This window comes from Phyllobates terribilis, unplaced genomic scaffold (genome assembly GCF_046119375.1).
Source record: "Phyllobates terribilis strain yellow unplaced genomic scaffold, ASM4611937v1 Scaffold_211__1_contigs__length_3443825, whole genome shotgun sequence".
In the NCBI taxonomy this organism is placed as follows: domain Eukaryota; kingdom Metazoa; phylum Chordata; class Amphibia; order Anura; family Dendrobatidae; genus Phyllobates; species Phyllobates terribilis.
This window is the reverse complement of record NW_027362971.1, coordinates 1,109,921-1,126,090: the sequence shown is the minus strand read 5'-3', so window position 1 is coordinate 1,126,090 and position 16,170 is coordinate 1,109,921. Positions and strand designations below refer to the sequence as shown.

The following is a 16,170-nucleotide window of genomic DNA, read 5'->3' as shown; positions in this document are numbered from 1 at the left end:
TAAATCTCAGCTTATAAGTAGTGGCTAAAGTCTGTCTTGCCTTGACACAGACCTATCCAGGTTTTGATGTTCTGAAAGATTAGCAGAAATTTTAATCCCTTAGAGTTTGTTCACACGTTGCATTTTTGCCACATTTTTCTCCCACAGAAACGCAGCTGCTGAAAAAAAAGCCTCCCCACAGCATAATGCTGCCACCACCATGTTTGACTGTAGGGATGGTGTTTTCAGGGTGATGTGCAGTGTTAGTTTTCCGCCATTCATTACATTTTGTATTTAGCGCAAAAAGTTTCACTTTGGTTTCATTTGACCAAGGCACCTTCTTCCACATGTTCACTGTGTCCCCTACATGGCTTTTTGTAAATTGCAAATGGAACTTCTCGTTGCCTGTTTTAAAAAAAAATGGCTTTCTTCTTGCCACTCTTCCATAAAGACCAGATTTGTGGAGTATAAACTAATAGTTGTCCTGTGGACAGTTTCTCCCACCTGAGCTGTGGATCTCTGCAGCTCCTCCAGAGTGACCATGGACCTCTTGGTTACTTCTCTAATTAGCTCTCTCCTTGCTTGGGATGTCAGTGTAGGTGGACGGCCATGTCTTGGTAGGTTTGCTGTTGTGCCATACTCCTCACATTTTTGGATGACGGATTGAACAGTTCTCCATTAGATGCTCTGAGCTTGAGCTATTTTTTATAACCTAACCCTGCTTTAATCTTCTTCACAACTTTATCCCTGACCTGTCTGGTGGGTTCCTTGGTTTTCATGATGTTGTTTGATCTCTAATGTTCTCACACAAACCTCTGAGGCCTTCACAGAACAGCTGTAGTTATACTGAGAATAAATTACACGCAGGTGGACTCAATTTACTAACTATGTGACTTTTCGAGGCAAATGGTCATTCAGGATTTTATTTAGGGGTATCAGATTACAGGGGGGGGCTGAATACAAATCCACCTCACAACTTTCAGATTTATATTTTTTAAATATTTAGAAAACCCTGTATCATTTCCTTTACACTTCACAAATACTTGTTACTTAGTGTTGGTATCACATAAAATCCCAATAAAATACATTTAAGTTTGTGAGTGTAATGTGAAAAAAATGTGGAAAAGGTCACGGGGTATGAATACTTTTTCAAGGCACTGTATACTGTCACTGATGCAACCCCAGCAGCATGAGAAAGAAGTAACAATATTTTTATTATAGCAGCTGGTTTCAGGGGTTTTAAAATCATGCATGAAACATGAAAAAAAAGATTGCTCATTGCTCTGTATTTGCAATAGAAAGTCAACATTTTTGGAACTTTATGCTAGAAATTTATTGTTAAAAACAGTCTGGCTGGTGAAGTTTCCACATTTATCAATATGTTAAAAAAAATGAGCACGTGCCAATGATCTGCTAGACTTATAGTCACTTACCACATGGCAGGAAACTTCATAGTTTTTAACGTATGACATATTGGGGATCATTGAGCTCAGACTGACATTGAAAGATATCTGGTAGATGGTTGTCTCACCGTTGGGACCCCTGTGGTCACCACATCCAGGTAGAGAATGAATGGAGAGGTGATGGAAGCTCTCTGCACCCAGTTCTGTGCGAGTCAGTGAATGGCGCTAAGTGGTTATGTAGCACCCTGAGGATTCGGCTGCTACAGGAGTATTGCACCTCAACCCAGAGGTGTGATATTCCACTCCCGGGCAAGGATGGAGAGTGGATCTGAGCTCGGTAGGCTGCATGCACTACACACATCCCATTTCCGGGGAACAGACCGACGGTACTCCCACTTAGAAATGTGCAGGTACGACCGAGTCTGTTCCTGGCTGGAGTGGGAGGGGGGTGGTACATCCCATGTAGTGTAGGGGCAGATAGGGGGAGCAGCCTGGGTAAAGATAGGAGCTCATTGGGTGCTGGTCACCTGAGCTCACACATAGAGGGTGTATATAAGGTGGGCACCAACTAAGATCAGGGTCAGATGCAGAGGATCAGATGCAGAGAGTCAGTCAGCTGCAGAGAACAAGTCAGGAGCAGAGGAGAGAAGAAAGACAAAGACCCAGAGAGAGAGAGGAGAAAAGAGAGAGACCCAGAGCACAGAAGAGAAGGACTCTGAGATCCCAAATTAAAGCACCGGGTGAAGAGTCGGCATCAGGGTACCGGAACCCAAGCTGGTGGGGGTAAAGACATTCCCCAGCCAGAGACCGGAGACCGTGGGCAGCGTTTGCCACGGTCACCCATCACATCCACCCCGAAGGCACACCACATGAAGGGTCAGGGAACCCAGGGCCAAGGGTGTCCCAATAGAAGGCCCGAGGGAGCTGGACCTAGGTGGATTACTGGTGGGGACGGCCAGAGAACGGGACAGAAAGAGAGCTCAGGGCCACGCTCCGGACTTGTTTGGGGGTTGGCTGGATCCAGGACCTGGTGGACGCAGCACGGCTCGGGTGGTCACTAGCAGCTGGAGTGACCAGTACAACACCTGCAGTAAGTAAACACCCTTAACTGCACAACCCGACTCTGTCTTCACTGCCGTCTGCACTACACCACCACAACCCCCATCCTCTGCGCCTGTCCCCTCTGAGGCTATACCCCTCCCGTTGGGGGTTATCCCACCAAGCTGCGCATCCACCATCAGCCTCAGCGGAACCTGCTGCAGCGGCGGCCCCAGTGACCGCATCACAACGGGTGGCGTAGTCGACACAAAAGAACTCTTAATAACATCTGTAGGACTGCCACATAACACTGAGCTTGACGCCCTGGGCACGGGCCGGGTCACAGCCGCTCGGAGACTACAACCCCCCATCTGATCCGGTGCCGGGTATTCCCCTCAAAAAGGAATATGTCCCAGGGGGCGCGTCAGTTATATTAATTTACATAAAAGTGAATGGACGCCAATGTGAGCTGCCACCAATCTCTTCATTATCTACCTGGTTACTACAGGAGTGTACATAGAAATCATGGGGCCCCATAGCAGAAGTTCTAATAGGGCCCCCCCTAAAAAAAATGAATATACGGCGTGGTCACAGAAGAGCATATCTCACAACTTTGCAGCCTTTACAAAGAAATTTTCCTATTGTTGAAGCCCCTAGATTCCTCTTTCATTGCCCCCTTAAAGTATGATGCCAACAATAGTTGCCCCCAAACACAGTATGATACCCCCAAGGTGAATTCTTCCACAGTACCCTCCACACACACAGTATGATGATCCTACTGTATTCCCTCAGCAAAGTATGGTGACCCCAACACAGTTGGACAGGAAGTTCATTATACAGTGTGGGGACTACTGTGCGGGGTCCTCATAAGGTTTGGGGACTACTGAGGCGGCTATTATGAAGTGTGAGGGCCATTATCCAGTAAGGGGACTACTGTCAGGACCAATAAACATTGTGGAGGCTACCATGGGTGCAAATATACAGCGTGGGGGCCATCATAAAATGTGTGGACTACTGTGGGAGTCATTATACTGTGTTTTAGTGGAGCAGTAGGGACATCATTCTATGTATAGAGGAACTGTGGAGGACACAGTTCCTGCTCTGGGGGGCATTATACTGTGTATAGTGGAGCTCTGTCAGCATTATACTGTGTATAGGGGAGGTGTGGGCCCATAATGCTGTGTATAAGGAGCTGTGGGATCATCATACTGTGTATAAAGGAGCTATGGGATCATTATACTGTGTATAGGGGAGCTGTAGGCCCATCATACTGTGTATAGTGGAGCTGTGAAGCATTATACTGTGTATAGAGGAGCTGTGGGCCCTTAATGCTGTGTATAAGGGAGCTGTGGGATCATCATACTGTATATAGGGGAGCTATGGGCCCATCATACTGTGTATAGTGGAGCTGTGAAGGCATTATACTGTGTATAGAGGAGCTGTGGTCCCACCACACTGTGTATAGGGGAGCTATGGGCCTATGTATAGGGGAACTGTACAATGGGGGAACTCAAGGGACATTATAAAATGTTAAGTGGGCACTTAAGCATTATTAGTATAGGGGCACGTAGTATTGTGACCATCAAAGTTGCTCATGGGGTATTATTACTTTTTAGGGACAAAATGTGGAGGGCACATGCACAGGACATTAGTATTTTCTAGGAGGCAATTTTACCATCGGGAGAGCACAAAGGAGGCATTATTACTATGTAAGGAGCACAGTGGTGGCATTACTATGTGGGGCACGAAGAGAAGCGCTGTTATTCTACAAAGGGCAGGTTCAGTGATAGGGACACATACAGCAGCGTCGGCTCAGCATTGGGGTGACAGTAGGATTAGGAGATTGTGCAGGTTGGGGATAGATGGGGACAGGGCTGGAACTGTGAGAAGTCAAATGTGTCTTTGTTGTAATCTGTGCAGACGAGTCCTGGCTGGAGAAGTTGTCATGTCGGTCTGGGCCAGATGGAAAAGACGGGAAAAGTGAACGATTCCATCAGAAAGAACATCAGCTAGTTGTAATCATAGTTACCTGGTTAGGGGCCCACTCAGATGTCCCCGCTACCTGAGCTGAACCCCTAGCTATGCCTCTGGCATGGACTGATTCTCTACTCCAGCAGTGCTTTTCCCCCTTTTTTTTTTAACTATATGCCTATGAGATGGTAGTGCCCTGCCTAATCTGTGTGTACGGGAACAGCAGCAGCTTAGATGCTAAGGGTAAAGCCTTACAACAGAGTTTTGCCCAGTTTCAACACTCAACTCTTCAAGGTGAATATACTATCATAAGAACTTGTGTTTACCTGATTGCTAAGCCTTAAGCCATGTTCACACGTTCAGTATTTGGTCAGTATTTTACATCAGTATTTGTAAGTCAAAATCAGGAGTAGAATAATCCGAGGAAAAGTATAATAGAAACACGTGCACCACTCCTGCATTTTTCACCCACTCCTGATTTTGGCCTAGAAATACTGATGTAAAATACTGACCAAATACTGAGCTTGTGAATGTTGCCTTAAAGGGTTAGTCTGGGTCCAAAGGTGATTTTCATACTAAATGACCATTTAATTTAATAACCTAATTACTTTTCTAACATTCTTCAATTTTGCAGGTGCTGTCCCAATCCTGTGAGGAAATATCAACAGTGACCTTCATTTCAGGGGCTGGCCTGGGCTAGTCTTTGTTACACTGAGCATATGTTGGTTGTCAATTCTGATGCATGCTCAGTACGCGCTCCCTGCTCACTGCGTTATACTCCTTTGAATGCACAGTGACAGTGCGCTCTAAAGAGAAGTGATGAGCCGACAAGAGAGCGCACTGTCGGTTTGCTTTGAAGAAGAAAAAATGTAGCGAACAGCGAGAACAGAGGCCAGCCACTGAAACAGACGTCATGTCACTGGGAGTTAAAAAAAAAAAAGAAGACGCAGACAGCAAGTTAGAGTCAATTTTTAATTGAAGTATATTAAATAAGTGATTTGATTATTAAATAGACATTTAGTATGAAATTCCACCACCCCATTCAACCACTGATTCTGCACTATGGAGCGCCCTGTGATTTTTCCTTTTCTTTCCTTGACATTTACAGAGCGTGGCACAATCAATTAAGATCCATGATAAATTATGGTTTCACCAATAATCTTTTCCTACATTTACATGGTTAATTATCATTTTCTTGGAGGTGATGACATTGTCACTATTCCTGGCTTTAGCGATTATTGATCATGTGTGAAGCGCAAACAGACACTTGATATACTGTAAAAAAAAAAAAAAAAGAATAACAATACCTGAAGTTAAAATACTTGCACTATAATACGGTTCACTGGGGATTAACATTTGCATTAAAGAACCCTCACGTAATTATTTTTTCAGCTCCTTCTCTATAGACAATGCTTGGCACAAGTTCGGAGGAAGATAACCTGCGGCATTCAGTTAAGACTGGCATAGCGAAATCCATGCATATATCCGAGATATGAAACTGGTAGAACCAGTGTGTACAGGGTGTGATTTCAATACAAGGCTCTTGTCGGAGTGGAGTACTGATAAGGGTGATGTACAGCATGATTACATAGACCTGGACAGATCCTTCTACAGGAATTCTCACCTGCTGTTCACTAGTCAAGGACCATTCCTAAAGTATTTTCTACTTCACAAAGATGTTGTCAAAGCACAAAGCTGCCGGTATCCACTTGTGAAGAGCATGCGTGCAGAAAGCGCCCACCTATGAAACCAGCGTCCCCCACTCGTTGTATGGATACCTACTGGTGATGTTGGTTCATACTGGAACATGGTGTAGTCACAAAAGCACTTATAGATTTTAAGAATGCATACATCTATCCTTTCTAACTCATACTGGCCTTGAAAAAAAATATTTTCCTTAAAGGGAATTTTTGCTATGTAATCTGACAGCGGCGTGATGTAGGGGCAGAGATCCTGATTCCAGCGATGTATCACTTACTGGGCTGCTTGGTGTAGTTTTGATAGAATCCCTGTTTTCTCTGCTGTAGAAGTAGCAGTGCTCAGAATGCCGAGCTGTGCATAACCTCGCCCACACTCCTGATTGGCAGCTTCCTGTGTACACTGTGAGCAAGCAACCAATCAGTGTTAGGGGCGGGGTTACACAGATTAGCTGGACTGCATAGCACGAGACACCTAGTCTTGCAGTAATAACCTCCTCCTGATTGTACCGAAACTACAGCAAGCTGCTGAACAAGTGATATATCACTGGAATCAGGTTCTCAGCCCCTTCATCTTGCTGCTCGATATTACATAGCAAAACCAGCTGAAAGATTCCCTTTAAGAGTGAAATGACTTCCTTTTTTTCCCCATCAGACAGATGGATTGCACTAATACATGTTTGTAATATTCTGTTGTACAAGAAAAATGTCCAGGATAATTTTCCCCGCTCTCACTGAGCAGCTCCCCTGGACTCACACTCTCCCTTCACTTTCCTCCTAGCTGTTCAGTAATAATAGCCTGTGCATATCGATTTGCTCCAACTCTTCTGCTCTAGGAAAAATTAAATGGAGAAATAGTAACTGTAAATTCTTGTAGTAACACTCAAGGCGACGTTTCATCTTCAAAATTTATGGCAAATTCACAGCATCTGTCATAAGCGCCTGTTTGGCAAGAAAAAAAAAACTGACGTGTGAAACCGGTCGGTAGGATCCACATATGATAATATTGTATCTGTCTTGCTTTATACCGGTGTCAGATACAAATGATGACAAAGTTGTGCACTTTTCCGCACCAGTCTGATAACCATAGCCGGAGAGGAAAAGGTGGCAAGCAATGATGTGCCAGACACTGGGAACATCCCATAAATAACTGTTGCTCATAGTCATGTTTAATAAAGGGAGAGCAGTTTGTACGGCAATGTTGTCTTCCATGTCCAGAGTCACCAGGTAAGTCTCTCAGCAGGCTCCTCTCTCGCACTCCTGTAGAGTGTAAGCTCTTATGGTCAGTGGGGTACTCTCTCTCCTGTAGAGTATAAGCTCTTATGGTCAGTGGGGTCCTCTCTCTCCTGTAGAGTGTAAGCTCTTATGGTCAGTGGGGTCCTCTCTCTCCTGTAGAGTGTAAGCTCTTATGGTCAGCGGGGTCCTCTCTCTCCTGTAGAGTGTAAACTCTTATGGTCAGCGGGGTCCTCTCTCTCTCTCTTCTATAGACTGTAAGCTCTTATGGTCAGAGGGGTCCTCTCTCTCCTGTATAGTGTAAGCTCTTATGGTCAACGGGATCCTCTCTCTCTCCTGTAGAGTGTAAGCTCTTATGGTCAGCGGGGTCCTCTCTCTCTAAGTAGAGTGTAAGCTCTTATGGTCAGAGGGGTCCTCTCTCTCTCTTCTGTAGAGTGTAAGCTCTTATGGTCAGTGGGGTCCTCACTCTCTCTCCTGTAGAGTGTAAGCTTTTATGGTCAGTGGGGTCCTCTCTCTCCTGTAGAGTGTAAGCTCTTATGGTCAGAGGAGTCCTCTCTCTCTCTCTCTCCTGTAGAGTGTAAGCTCTTATGGTCAGAGAGGTCCTCTCTCTCTCTCTTCTGTAGAGTGTCCTTTTATGGACAGCAGACTTCTCTTTCTCTCTCCTCCAAAACCCCTGTGTATATTCAGAGCATTACAAGCTTAACAGTATTGAGATTCTGGCAAATTTATTCGCTACAAAACAAATTTTTGGGAGGAATGTGGTGAATTCGAATTTGAGAAGATCAGCTCATCTGTGAATAAGACATTTGGAGGCAGTGACACCAGACACCAGACATCCCCCATATTAATAAGGCTACAGTGCTGGCCAAAAGTATTGGCACCCCTGCAATTCTGTCAGATAATGCTCAGATTCTTCCTGAAAATGATTGCAATCACAAATTCTTTGGTATTATTATCTTCATTTAATTTGCTTGCAAGGAAAAAGCACAAAAGAGAATGAAGCAAAAATCAAATCATTGATCATTTCACACAAAACTCCAAAAAAGGGCCGGACAAAAGTATTGGCACCCTCAGCCTAATACTTGGTTGCATAACCTTTAGCCAAAATAACTGCGAATAACCGCTTCCGGTAACCATCAATGAGTTTTTTACAATGCTCTGCTGGAATTGTAGACCATTCTTCTTTGGCAAACTGCTCCAGGTCCCTGATATTTGAAGGGTGCCTTCTCCAAACTGCCATTTTGAGATCTCTCCACAGGTGTTCTATGGGATTCAGGTCTGGACTCATTGCTGGCCACCTTAGAAGTCTCCAGTGCTTTCTCTCAAACCATTTTATAGTGCTTTTGAAAGTGTGTTTTGGGTCATCGTCCTGCTGGAAGACCCATGACCTCTGAGGGAGACCCAGCTTTCTCACACTGGGCCCTACATTATGCTGCAAAATTTGTTGGTAGTCTTCAGACTTCATAATGCCATGCATACGGTCAAGCAGTCCAGTGCCAGAGGCAGCAAAGCAACCTCAAAACATTAGGGAACCTCCGCCATGTTTGACTGTAGGGACCGTGTTCTTTTCTTTGAATGCCTTTTTTTTTCCTGTACACTCTATGTTGATGCTTTTTCCCAAAAAGCTCTACTTTTGTCTCATCTGACCAGAGAACATTCTTACAAAACATTTTAGGCTTTCTCAGGTAAGTTTTGGCAAACTCCAGCTTGGCTTTTTTATGTCTCGGGGTAAGAAGTGGGGTCTTCCTGGGTATCCTACCATACAGTCCCTTTTTATTCAGACGTCGACGGATAGTACGGGTTGACACTGTTGTAACCTCGGACTGCAGGGCAGCTTGAACTTGTTTTAATGTTAGTCGAGGTTCTTTATCCACCATCCGCACAATCTTGCGTTGAAATCTCTCGTCAATTTTTCTTTTCCGTCCACATCTAGGGAGGTTAGCCACAGTGCCATGGGCTTTAAACTTCTTGATGACACTGCGCACGGAAGACACAGGAACATTCAGGTCTTTGGAGATGGACTTGTAGCCTTGAGATTGCTCATGCTTCCTCACAATTTGGTTTCTCAAGACCTCAGACAGTTCGTTGGTCTTCTTTCTTTTCTCCATGCTCAATGTGGTACACACAAGGACACAGGACAGAGGTTGAGTCAACTTTAATCCATGTTAACTGGCTGCAAGTGTGATTTAGTTATTGCTAACACCTGTTAGGTGCCACAGGTAAGTTACAGGTGCTGTTAGTTACACGAATTAGAGAAGCATCACATGATTTTTCAAAGGGTGCCAATACTTTTGTCCACTCCCTTTTCTAGGTTTGGTGTGGAATTATATCCAATTTGGCTTTAGGACAATTCTTTTTGTGTTTTTTTCATTGAAGACAAATTAAATGAAGAGAATAATACCAAAGAATTTGTGATTGCAATCATTTTCAGGAAGAAACTGAGTATTATCTGACAGAATTGCAGGGGTGCCAATACTTTTGGCCAGCACTGTATGTGCCCACAATGCAGAAATGCTCCAGATTTTCCCTGAGCGTTTCTGCATCTCCCTGGCAGAAAAAACGCATGCGGATTGTACATGTGGATTGTACATGCGGATTGTACATGCGGATTGTACATGCGTTTTTCCTGCCAGGGACATGCGGATGTGAAGCGTTCTTCACTTGCATTTCCGCATGCGGGTTGTGATTTTAGCATCACTTGGAGAGTGCTTGACAACTTGGTCACACTATATAAATCCATGCACCCGGCATGGATTTATATAGTGTGACCAAGTTAGTTAAAAAAAAGAATAAAAATGATAAAAAAAAAAACATATACTCACCTTCCGATGGCCCCTGGTCTCCTTATCCAATGCATCCGGTCTTCCTGGTGTCTCGCGATTGTGTAAAAGGACCTTCCATGACGTCATTTAGTCATGTGACAGGTCACGCGACCTCCGATGTCAGCGGTGGCGTGACCCGTCACATGACTAAATGACGTCATGACAGGTCCTTTTAGACCATCGCGAGCTGCCGGGGAGCCAGACGCATCACTATGGAGACCGGGGGCCATCAGAAGGTGAGTATAATGTATATTTTTTATTTTAATTCTTTTTTTTACAGGTACTATGGTACCTGGGTCTGGATGAGAGTCTCCTCTTCTCCAGACCCGGGTACCATCCGCACATTGAATCGCTTAATATCCGCATGTGCACATGTAGTCATGCGGATATTAAGCGATTCAATGCAAGTCAATGGCGGCGAAAAGGCCACGATCACGCAAAATAATTGGTTTGCTGCGGATTTTTCCGCAATGATAATCCGCAGCGGAAATTTCCGCAGCATGTGCACAGCACATACGGATTATCATTGGGGAACATGGCAGACCTTCTACCATGCGGTTTTTAAGCGTTTCTGCAACGGAATTGGCGCTGAGGAAACGCTTAAAAAACGCATCGTGGGCACACAGCTAATTCTTATACATTTTTACAAAAAACTAGCAAATTAGCCGACCATATGCAAAGTGAAGCAGATGTGAAGCTTTTTTCCTGAAGAGCAGAAGTGTTTGAATAATAATTTCTCACTTTGCATGTATCCATTATAGTTTTCCACAGCTCAACACATATATCAATTTAATTGCCACTTTTAAGCCAACATTTAATATGCCGGTGTCGTGAATTTGCATAGATTTAACCACAAAAAATTGCTGATTTATATGTGGAGCTGCTAAAATGACATTACTGTTTATATAGGAAAATCATCTTCTTATATCAGTTTTAAAGTTACAAGTATTTTTGTCAGGAATTAAGGGCCCAATATATCATCTTATTTTCACCAGTTTTTTCAGAATACCTCTGAATTGGGGATTTTTTGATTTATGACAAATTCATCAAGCGATTTGAGCTTTTTTTTTTTTTCAAGTTGTCTTTTGTAGTTTAGTTCGTTTTTTGATTTTTATATACATTTTTTTCTAGATATTTTTTGACTTGTTTGCATTCTGTGCAATTTAAGGGTGTGACATGCCCTTTGTTGAGCTGATTGGTATATATGTAGCTTACCACGGGCCTAGGTGGTCTGGAGTTGGGACCCGGTCCTATTTGTCTACCCTTTTATATGCATTACTTCAACTTTGATATACAGTAAGGTTTTTAATATAGGCAGTATAGGTACCGTCCCAATTTAGGGTCACCTTGCCGCTGGTGGGACGGCTTGTATACTTTTTTTGATCAAAAATAGTTCACTAAGTACCCTATATTTATTATGCAATTTTGCTTTACATTTATATATAATTATGGTAGGGTATGAGATATATTTTTGTCTTGCTTCTTTTTTGCTAGTGTAAACATGCCTCTGTTTCTTGTATGTCTGCCATCTTAGACCTCAGTTCACATTGTCTGGTTTTTTGACTTGTTTGCATTCTGTGCAATTTAAGGGTGTGGCATGCCCTTTGTTGAGCTGATTGGTATATATGTAGCTTACCACGGGCCTAGGTGGTCTGGAGTTGGGACCCGGTCCTATTTGTCTACCCTTTTATATGCATTACTTCAACTTTGATATACAGTAAGGTTTTTAATATAGGCAGTATAGGTACCGTCCCAATTTAGGGTCACCTTGCCGCTGGTGGGACGGCTTGTATACTTTTTTTGATCAAAAATAGTTCACTAAGTACCCTATATTTATTATGCAATTTTGCTTTACATTTATATATAATTATGGTAGGGTATGAGATATATTTTTGTCTTGCTTCTTTTTTGCTAGTGTGAACATGCCTCTGTTTCTTGTATGTCTGCCATCTTAGACCTCAGTTCACATTGTCTGGTTTTTTGACTTGTTTGCATTCTGTGCAATTTAAGGGTGTGGCATGCCCTTTGTTGAGCTGATTGGTATATATGTAGCTTACCACGGGCCTAGGTGGTCTGGAGTTGGGACCCGGTCCTATTTGTCTACCCTTTTATATGCATTACTTCAACTTTGATATACAGTAAGGTTTTTAATATAGGCAGTATAATTACCGTCCCAATTTAGGGTCACCTTGCCGCTGGTGGGACGGCTTGTATACTTTTTTTGATCAAAAATAGTTCACTAAGTACCCTATATTTATTATGCAATTTTGCTTTACATTTATATATAATTATGGTAGGGTATGAGATATATTTTTGTCTTGCTTCTTTTTTGCTAGTGTGAACATGCCTCTGTTTCTTGTATGTCTGCCATCTTAGACCTCAGTTCACATTGTCTGGTTTTTTGACTTGTTTGCATTCTGTGCAATTTAAGGGTGTGGCATGCCCTTTGTTGAGCGGATTGGTATATATGTAGCTTACCACGGGCCTAGGTGGTCTGGAGTTGGGACCCGGTCCTATTTGTCTACCCTTTTATATGCATTACTTCAACTTTGATATACAGTAAGGTTTTTAATATAGGCAGTATAGGTACCGTCCCAATTTAGGGTCACCTTGCCGCTGGTGGAACGGCTTGTATACTTTTTTTGATCAAAAATAGTTCACTAAGTACCCTATATTTATTATGCAATTTTGCTTTACATTTATATATAATTATGGTAGGGTATGAGATATATTTTTGTCTTGCTTCTTTTTTGCTAAAGTGAAGCAGATGTGAAGCTTTTTTCCTGAAGAGCAGAAGTGTTTGAATAATAATTTCTCACTTTGCATGTATCCATTATAGTTTTCCACAGCTCAACACATATATCAATTTAATTGCCACTTTTAAGCCAACATTTAATATGCCGGTGTCGTGAATTTGCATAGATTTAACCACAAAAAATTGCTGATTTATATGTGGAGCTGCTAAAATGACATTACTGTTTATATAGGAAAATCATCTTCTTATATCAGTTTTAAAGTTACAAGTATTTTTGTCAGGAATTAAGGGCTCAATATATCATCTTATTTTCACCAGTTTTTTCAGAATACCTCTGAATTGGGGATTTTTTGATTTATGACAAATTCATCAAGCGATTTGAGCTTTTTTTTTTTTTCAAGTTGTCTTTTGTAGTTTAGTTCGTTTTTTGATTTTTATATACATTTTTTTCTAGATATTTTAGAGACAGATTCATGAAATGTGACTTTTTAAAAAGTCCCAAAATTTGGCTAAACTCAAGCTCAGCCCCCCCCCTGGAGTGATTTATATATCCACCAGTTATTTTGGTGAATTTTTCATCTTGGCAATTTTGTTCTTTGCTCCACTCCTTTCAAGAGCCATAACTTTTCTTACTTTTCCTTCATCAAAATCACATTTTTTCTTTGGGTGACAAATTATAGTTTTGAATGGCGCCATTCATTTTGCCACAATGTACTGAAAAATGGGAAAAAAATTCGCAGTGGAGTGAAATGGTGAAAAAATGCAATTCCGCCATTATTTTTTGAGGGTTTTGTTTCCGGAAGTTTGCAAAAAAAATATTGCCTCTTGTTGCTATTTTCTGTGACATTTTTATTTTTCTGTTGATTAGGCTGAGTGAGGGCTTGGTTCTTTTGCTTGGTGAGCTGTATATATATATATATATATATATATATATATATATATATATATATTAGTACAGACCAAAAGTTTGGACACACCTTCTCATTTAAAGATTTTTCTGTATTTTCATGACTTTGAAATTTGTACATTCACACTGAAGGAATCAAAACTATGAAATAACACATGTGGAATTATATACATAACAAAAAAGTGTGAAATAACTGAAAATATGTCTTATATTCTAGGTTCTTCAAAGTAGCCACCTTTTGCTTTGATGACTGCTTTGCACACTCTTGGCATTCTCTTCATGAGCTTCAAGAGGTAGTCACCGGAAATGGTTTTCACTTCACAGGTGTGCCCTGTCAGGTTTAATAAGTGGGATTTCTTGCCTTATAAATGGGGTTGGGACCATCAGTTGTGTTGTGCAGAAGTCTGGTGGATACACAGCTGATAGTCCTACTGAATAGACTGTTAGAATTTGTATTATGGCAAGAAAAAAGCAGCTAAGTAAAGAAAAACGAGTGGCCATCATTACTTTAAGAAATGAAGGTCAGTCAGTCCGAAAAATTGGGCAAACTTTGAAAGTGTCCCCAAGTGCAGTTGCAAAAACCATCAAGCGCTACAAAGAAACTGGCTCACATGAGGACCGTCCCAAGAAAGGAAGACCAAGAGTCATCTTTGCTTCTGAGGATAAGTTTACCCGATTCACCAGCCTCTGAAATCGCAGGTTAACAGCAGCTCAGATTAGAGACCAGGTCAATGCCACACAGAGTTCTAGCAGCAGACTCATCTCTACAACAACTGTTAAGAGGAGACTTTGTGCAGCAAGCCTTCATGGTAAAATAGCTGCTAGGAAACCACTGCTAAGGACAGGCAACAAGCAGAAGAGACTTGTTTGGGCTAAAGAACACAAGGAATGGACATTAGACCCATGGAAATCTGTGCTTTGGTCTGATGAGTCCAAATTTGAGATCTCTGGTTCCAAACACCGTGTATTTGTGCGACCCAGAAAAGGTGAACGGATGGACTCTACATGCCTTGTTCCCACTGTGAAGCATGGAAGAGGAGGTGTGATGGTGTGGGGGTGCTTTGCTGGTGACACTGTTGGGGATTTATTCAAAATTGAAGGCATACTGAACCAGCATGGCTACCACAGCATCTTGCAGCAGCATGCTATTCCATCCGGTTTGCTTTTAGTTGGACCATCATTTATTTTTCTACAGGACAATGACCCCAAACACACCTCCAGGCTGTGTAAGGGCTATTTGACCAAGGAGGAGAGTGATGGGGTGCTACGCCAGATGACCTGGCCTCCACAGTCACCAGACCTGAACCCAATCGAGATGGTTTGGGGTGAGCTGGACCGCGGAGTGAAGGCAAAAGGGCCAACAAGTGCTAAGCATCTCTGGGAACTCCTTCAAGATTGTTGGAAGACCATTTCCGGTGACTACCTGTTGAAGCTCATCAAGAGAATGCCAAGAGTGTGCAAAGCAGTCATCAAAGCAAAAGGTGGCTACTTTGAAGAACCTAGAATATAAGACATATTTTCAGTTGTCTCACACTTTTTTGTTAAGTATATAATTCCACATGTGTTAATTCATAGTTTTGATGCCTTCAGTGTGAATGTACAATTTTCATAGTCATGAAAATACAGAAAAATCTTTAAATGAGAAGGTGTGTCCAAACTTTTGGTCTGTACTGTATATATATATATATATTTGTAAAAACTTAATTTTTTACATTATTTTTTAGGGGACTTGAACTTGCTGTAAGTTTGATCACTTTTTCATCACTGTTCATCAGAACAATAATTAGATAACCTTAGACCCTTGTAACATCCCTCCGATAGGTGCTCAGATCCCATTGGAGTGATGCAAGAAAATCTTTAATTTAGGGAATGCCTACTGGGCTCTGATCTTGCAGGTGCACGAAAGATTTGTGAAATACAGCAAGTTTTGAATAGTAAAAAAATTGCTATAGAAGTCAGAAGTCAATTGACCAGAATTTGAACCTCACTGATAATTTCTTGAAAAATTAATTGATGCATGACAAAATTACAGGAAACCTGTCATGTCAAAAAACACTATTTAACTGCAAAAGTGGCTGGGACCCTAGGAGGCAGCGACCATGCTATTATAGAATTTTGGATAACTAGAGGAGGAAGACATGTGAAGACTCAAACTTCAAGGTTAGATTTTAGAAAGGCAGATTTTAAGAGACTCAGAAAGAGAATAGGAGGGATCCAATGGCTGGATGTCCTTAAGGACAAAAATGTCCAGGAAGGATGGGAAATTTTTAAAAATGAGATTCTCAAAGCACAATCGTTAACAATCCCGAAAAGTAGAAAGAATGGGAAGCATTTAAGGAAACCAGGATGGATGAACACAGAACTT

The 16,170-nt window shown here is 42.0% G+C and overlaps 1 long non-coding RNA gene across 1 annotated transcript in view; it reads left to right on the top strand.

The window, feature by feature from the left end:
* The first annotated feature begins 1,877 nt into the window (after positions 1-1,877).
* LOC141213720 (uncharacterized) overlaps positions 1,878-16,170 on the top strand; it is a 36,762-nt gene continuing 22,469 nt past the window's right edge. Inside the window, exon 1 of the long non-coding RNA XR_012283085.1 lies at positions 1,878-2,472. This is a non-coding gene — a long non-coding RNA (uncharacterized lncRNA). The remainder of the gene's footprint in view (positions 2,473-16,170) is intronic.